Source organism: Bidens hawaiensis, unplaced genomic scaffold, assembly GCF_021521415.1.
Source record: "Bidens hawaiensis isolate Kalapana, Puna unplaced genomic scaffold, B.hawaiensis_p1.1 tig00022011_1, whole genome shotgun sequence".
Lineage (NCBI taxonomy): Eukaryota > Viridiplantae > Streptophyta > Magnoliopsida > Asterales > Asteraceae > Bidens > Bidens hawaiensis.
The window spans coordinates 363,601-371,344 of NW_027493415.1; the positions used below are offsets into that span (position 1 = coordinate 363,601).

At 35.1% G+C, this 7,744-nt stretch overlaps 1 pseudogene; it reads left to right on the plus strand.

The window, feature by feature from the left end:
- Positions 1–4,948: 4,948 nt before the first annotated feature.
- LOC143564523 (phytosulfokine receptor 1 pseudogene) lies at positions 4,949–7,011 on the plus strand (annotated as a pseudogene).
- The last annotated feature ends 733 nt before the right edge of the window (positions 7,012–7,744 follow it).

Consider the following 7,744-nt stretch of genomic DNA (forward strand, 5'->3'; position numbering starts at 1 on the left):
TGTCAATTCTTTTGAATCAAAATAAATGAGTGTGACTCATCTTAACTCAAATTTGTTTTAAGCCATTACTCAATCTGTTCGACCCGCCTTTCTTGCCACATTTAATTGTTCTACAGATTATGATTATTGTCGTAAAATGCAAAACAAAAATATAGCTGCAAACTTTAAAGCATACTTGGCCTTCTTTCAATACTTCAGACTTGTCTACATATTAAGATCCGAATTTCCACACTCATTTTATGAAGCATAATTTGGCCCTTTTCAAGATCACTTATGTAATATGTAATGCAAACTAACCTTTAATAAAATAATATGTATGTCACTGAAGCCACATTCGGTGTCAGCAGAGGAGTTTCAAAGTCCTCCACAGAAAACTCCACTTTGATATTCAAAAGAGGCAAAGGTCAACGATTTACACAATTTGTCACATACCTTTCAAGTTCATTATAGAATAATTGATACCTAAAAATTAAAATCGATCACATAAATATATACAAAATCTAAAGAGCCCATGTTAACAAAATCAACTATTACAGAATAAAAATTAAAAAAATATTAGGGCATCAGGCTAACGGAATTTTGGTTAGAAACAAAATCATAAAAACACACTCAAAATCATGAAAATAATATATTTGATACCTGAATGCTTTGAATATATTAAGAACTGAGCCGATTAGAAACACACAAAATGCATAACCAATCGATTAGAAAATAAAAGTAGGAAAACAAAATAGATTAGGGTTTGTTCTAAGAATCTAGTAAGACCTGATACTGATAATCAACGTTACCGTGAACGTCCATGGTCAATTGAAGGAGAGGCTAGTGCGAGATTGACAGAGATGCAATTAGGTTTAGAGAAACGTTTTAGGTGATTGATTAATATTCATCTGTCACAATATTCAAATAGAATGCATAATCGAATGGTTCGTCATTATAACCTGGAATATCAAGAAATCCTAGCGGCGGCGATTTAAGTATTGCGGTATCAAAACATGATTGAGATAATTAGGTTGTTTGATTATAAAGATCCGACAATCAAGGTTTCGGATCAAGTCGGGTTATCGAACCCGCGAGAGATTGTTACTGAATAAAATTTTGGGCGGGATTTTTATAATGAGAAGCTCCATGGACTTGCCACGTGTCCTTCATTATTTTACTTTATTAGAATAGGTTGATAGATATTATCTTTCTAACTTCTCTTATTACATATTTCCCCAATGTTAAACGTTTAATTACATATTTCCCCTATAAACAACATATATTACATATCTTCACATTTTATTAAAATTAACTAACTAAATGACCATTTTACCCTTAATGAACTAATTTAAATATATCCCATTCTTAATAGTAACAATTACATATATCCCAATTTAAACCCAAATCGAGTCGGTTTCAAAATTCAATTGAAGTCGATTTTTTTAAGCGGTAGCAAATATAAATATATATATATATATATATATATATATATACTTTTAGGCGTTTACATATTTCCTCTTCTTAGCATCATTTATTACATATATCCCAACTTAAAAAAATCAATTACATATCTTATATATATATATATTTTATAATTTCTTTAATCTATTTACAATCTTAAGTTCTCAAATACAAACTCTCATTATGTTTTTCTTAAATTAATTTCTAATAAATTATTATAGAAGTTTACCATCTATTTATTATTTACCGGTTAATCAAGTCGAGCTAACCCAATGAGCTAGTTCGGTCGGGTGAGGGTAACGGGTCAAGACATGTCATCTTTAATTGAACCAATCAAAACCATACACTGGTAAGTGTAAAAACACAAACTTAAAGAAAAAGCACATGAAAAATCATATATGCATCAGGTATGTTAGTGATCTTAACAAATACATTTCATAATACAACTATACAACTGCTTTTACTTCCAATTGGTACTTCAAATACATCACTTAAATGGAACTAAAAATTGGCGAAGCCTTGGGGAGTGACTCATCATGCTGCAACCTATTTTTCGTAAGCGTTGTAATATGATGTTTGTCTGGTCTATGTCTTTGTTGGCTACTTGCCTTCTCGATGACATGGTTGTCTAAAAACTGGATTAGGCAAAGTGGTATTTCTGTCGAGTCAGCCATGGTAGTTGAATTTTGCTCCTTAGTGACTCAGGTACTTTATGCATACGCTAGCGCTACTGTTACACATAACACAAAACCTTCAGAAAAATGATAATTATGTATAAGCGTTACCTTTAATTAATGCAATAGCTGAAATTCTTAGCAAATGCGTGCTGAAATTACCATATAAAAACCAACAATAAACTTCAAAAATTAAAAATTGATGATATTTACATAACCATTGACATTACTACCTCATCAAAAGCGTACATGTAACTACTGTTACCTGTCTTTAAAACTACTATCTTCAAGCAAACGACATCAAGCGTTAGACCAAGACGGCCGCAACAAGCAACCTGCATTACATGGAACAAGAAAGGAATTCATTATGAATTGGTCTATTTCTCATTAAGTGAACATTATTTATATAGATGCTTATTACTAGTATTATTCACTTTTAGTTTCAGTTGAGCTGTACAGTTAAAGTGTTATTTGCAAAACGAGTTATGGTTATCATGCGCAGTTCCAAAAATACATGTTTTATTTTGTAAATGCATAATATTTTTTGGTGGAAGTTCAGTAAGGTCAAATTCATCAAAAGAGATATTGTGTATGCACTGAGATTTTCATAATAATTTAAGAGCAGTGGATACATATGCTTGTTGAGATGGTTTTTTTATTACTTTACCTATAGTTGAATTAAGTGTCCAATGTAATGTTTAGTGAAGTAATAGTTAGGTGAACTCATCTTCTTCTTTGCATTTCCAAAAGAAAATTCTTCTTTTTCAAACACCTAATTAGGGATAACATTAAGATTAAAATTGTGCAGCAAGTCTAAAAAACTCAACATACCAGACGTGAAAGACGAAAGGGCTGCAATAATGGCTGTTTGCGATTAAACGAACTGCAAAGAGGCTGCCGGAACTGTCATTTGAGATGAATCGAACAAAAAGTATGAAAGGGTTGTCGTGAACGTTGGTTGCTATCTCGTTTGTGTGAATGGATGTCGGAATCGAATGGCAAAGAGGCTACCGGCTGGAATCTTCATGATCTCCTTATCAGGGTTCAGGCCAACGTTCGGTTTACCAATCGTTGTGTCACAGCCCGACTAGCAATTGCGGAAACCTAAAACGGGAATGTAACAGACACCTCTGGTATCAACCATATTGTTTATACAAAAACATTAACAAACTAATTTACATTATATTACGTCATTCTAACTTCGTTTACAAACTAGGCGATGCATAACATAAACCGGTTTGTTAAGCCGCTTTATTCCTTTCTAGCATACTTGCATCCATCTACAATAGTATTAAACCCACTTGATCACATAGCACATAACATCTCATACCAGCTCCGGTATACCGAAAAACATGTTAAAAAGGGTCAACTACAAATAGTTGGTGAGTTTCATAAGTTTTCAACGAAATCAGTAATACGTATACACAACAATCATAATTTGTATGTATTATACGTATGTATGTGATGTAATTATGCTAAAAGCTACAAGTGAAACCTTGACTGTTCGTTTGTGCTACGTGGCTTCCACTACTCACATCTGCTACTGTGGCCCCCGTTCCATCCACAACATGCCCCAAGTAGCTATGCCTAACACTACATAGCGTGTTTATATATGCTTATGGTAGTGGTGGCGACAACAGTCAAATGGTGGTGGTGGTGAAAAAGAAAAGTGAAGGAGGAATGTGATGAAAGGGGGGGGGGGAAGGAATAGTTTTAATGGAATGGGATTCCATGTGTAACGGATTATTCCATTCCATTGAACAACTAATCACCATTTTTTTTATTCCCACAAAATGAATTATTCCATTCTTCTGTCATTCATGCATACCAAACGCTACCTTAATTTCCTTAAATGCAGAATTGGTCCTATCTTTCCTTTGTATATCTATACTTAATTTCCTTAAAACGCTACCTTATTACACCTCATAAAAAGAAAACAATATAAAAAAGGATTCGGACGTTTAATGATTTTAAGTTTTAACATTCAATGTTATTACTATTACTAATATATATAAAAGAGAAGTTTGGCGACGCTAGAGTATGATTGATCCATTTGACAAGATTCCGTTGGACCAATTTTTTTTTTTTCTTTTTTTGGTTTGTTTTTTGTTTTAAACTTTGATAATTTCTAATTATCTTTGTTATATTTGTTTTTTATTAGTTTAGTTCAAATACCAATATACCGTAACGGATGTGATAAAAACTGACATAATTTGCGTAGACTTAGCGCATTTTGTTTTAGTTATAGTACAGTAACGAAACTGACCGAATGACAATTCTTTCTTTTTAATCCGGTTTTATAACGAACGTGAAAAACCCAACCAAATTTGCATAGACTCATCGCCAGGGACCAACAACGCTCGGGTTTTACCAACGCTCGAGTTTCACCGACCAACGCTATCCCAATGCTCCATCTCAATTTTTGTAACTTTTTTTTGTTTTAGTTTCCGTACAATAACACATGTAACAGAAACTGACCGAATTCCCGTCAACTTACCGCCTCAACACTTAAGACCGGTAATGCTTGTGTCTTATCAACGTTCGGATTTACCAACCAGCGCTGGATTAAAAACTAGTTATTAACTAAAGCACTGTTATTTGCTATGAAGAGTCATTTTTCGAAATGTCCTGGAAGAATATAATTAAACTAGATAATATTAAAAAAAAAAAAAAGTTTATTAATTTTAGACGCGCGTATCATTAATACTCACGGACACTTGGTCTCCAGTAAACATTGACTTGCTTCTCTGGAGAAAAATAATAGGATAAGAGAAGTCCCATTCATTCAAACAGCTTCTGACGAAATTTCAATACTTCTGGCTTCTGTTATGGAGATGGTTGTAGCATTGCAGATATGGGTGCTTTTGCTTATTCTTGGGTTCTTTCAAGTTCTTGTGATCTCAAGGAATATAACATGCAACTCCGACGACCAAGGAGGATTAGCAGGCTTCGTCAATGGACTGGAATCACCTATCCATGGATGGCCTTCAAGTTCATCGTCGTTGTCCTGCTGCAACTTAGAAGGCATCACTTGCGATTCCTCTTCCGGTCGGATTGTTAAATTAGAACTTGCAAGCAAAATATTAACCGGTAACTTATCAACTTTAATATCCAATATAGATCAGCTTAAAACCCTCAATCTTTCACACAATTTCCTTTTTGACCATCTTCCGCTTTCGCTTTTTCATCTTCGCCATCTGGAAGTAGTAGATTTGAGTGGTAATCATTTCAATGGCGTTTTACCGGTTAGTATTAATCTGCCCGCACTTCAAGTATTAGACATATCTGATAATTTGATTAGAGGTTTCCTTCCATCTGGTTTATGTGTTAACTCAACCCGAGTTCGGGATCTTAGATTTTCTGGGAATTATTTCGAAGGGGTTATTCCGGTTGAATTAAGGAATTGCGCTTTTCTTGAACGCATATACCTGGCTTCCAACTTTCATACAGGCGACATACCGAAATTCTTATTCAAGTTACCAAGATTGCAGGAATTGACTCTCGAGGATAACAAGTTCACCACCATCACCGGAATGGCTAATTCCTTTAGTCGTCTGTTTCATTTGGATGTTTCATCCAACAGGCTCTCAGGAAACATACCTGATGCCTTTCATAACTTTCTGAATTTAAATTATTTCTCAGCTGAATCAAATAATCTATCCGGTGTGATACCTCCATCATTGTCTAATTCGCCATCTATTTCTTCTCTCAACTTGAGAAACAATTCTTTAGATGGTCCAGTTGATTTTAACTGCTCCATGATGGTTAATCTCACCTCTCTTGATCTGGGCACTAATAACTTTTATGGAGCAATGCCTTCAAATCTTGCTTCATGCCGAAAATTAAAAGCTATAAATCTTGCAAGAAACAAGCTCACAGGCCAAATCCCAGAAAGTTTCAAGAACTTCGAATCTCTTTCATACCTTTCACTTTCCAATTGCAGCTTCAGTAACCTCCAGGCGTCTCTTAGAATCCTTCAGCACTGCCCCAATCTAACTGTGCTGATCCTTACAACGAATTTTTATGCCGAACAGCTGCCATATGATGATGATCTCCAATTCAAATCACTCAAAGCTCTCGTGATCGCCGATTGCATGCTCACAGGACCATTCCTGTGTGGATAAACAATTTGACCCAATTGCAGCTGTTGGATCTGTCATGGAACGATTTAACAGGAACGATTCCAGCATATTTTGGCAATTTCAAGTCTCTGTTTTACTTGGATTTGTCCAACAACTCATTGTCAGGTGAGATACCGAAGAATCTAACACAGTTAGAGAGCCTGATTTCAAGAGGTGTCACATTTGAAGAGTCATCCCCATATTTCCCATTTGTAAAGAATAATAACATGAGCAATGCAGGGTCGAGGTTGCAGTACAATCACATAACGAGATTTCCTCCACTAGTTGACCTCAGTAGCAACCAACTCACCGGCCCAATCTGTCCGGAATTCGGAAGCTTGAAAAGACTACATGTTTTGGATCTTAAACACAACATCTTATCAGGACAGATTCCCGATTCATTATCAGGTATGAGGAGCATAGAGACATTGGATTTGTCGTACAACAATCTAACAGGAACAATCCCTGCATCCTTGGTGAAACTAAAATTTTTGTCAAAGTTTAGTGTGGCTTATAATAATCTAACGGGGATTATTCCTTCTGGAGGCCAATTTTCGACCTTTACCAACTCTAGCTTTGAAGGAAACCCGGGCTTATGTGGTGATTTTTTTGTCAAGTGTATGGAAAATCAAGGCTTGTTGCAAACTCCAGCATCTGAGGACAATGAAGTTTATATCATTCGTTTGCTTGCATTGACTGGGTTTGGAACTGGTTTCCTTGTCACCGTCATCTCATGGCTGGTAATTATTCCAGCTAGAAATAGGGGTAGGCATTAAAACACAGACAAAGTTAAGGTTTCATGTGTTCTCCCATGGCTGAAGATCTATTAAGTCAATCTTTTACTTTATGTTTTGTTAATACTAAAGAAACTTACGAAAATTCTCAACACTACTCAATGTAAATACATAACCATTTAACATTGTCGTAGTTGCTAGCTTTCTCTATACTGTGTTTTCTGTTCACGTGTGTATGGGTTGAAGCGGAGAAATCGTGTGAGAAGAGTTAGGGACTCATATTAGTTGGAATTTCTTTTTAATCTTTATCGTTTGGACTTGAACCTAAGACCTAAAAGGTTTTGTCTTTGCCAATGTTAGGTGATAAATAGTAGAAGGACTAAAGTGTAAATACTCAATAGTTCAGAGCTATAATTGTAATAGGCTAGCATATATATACAGGAGTCGTCAATGAATGAAGGTAGTGATTCTTCTTCTACAATTCTTTTGTATCGTAACAAGTGATATTAGAGCGGTTCAAACCTTTCGTACACTCTTCCGGCAACCAATTCTGGTGAGAACTTGCAGCAATTTAAGGCGGTCTTCAAGTAGAGTTTAATGAACTTCAATTCTGGCAACAGTTAGTCAATCCACAGTAGTGATTGATTCAATTTAGTTTCAACAAGGCGATCAACAATTTACAGTTTCTGATAAATTAGGGTTTGTTAAATTTGGGCGAAGGTTTATTTCAAAAATTAGGGCAATAATAGGTTCTTGACAGCAATAATCTCTGAAG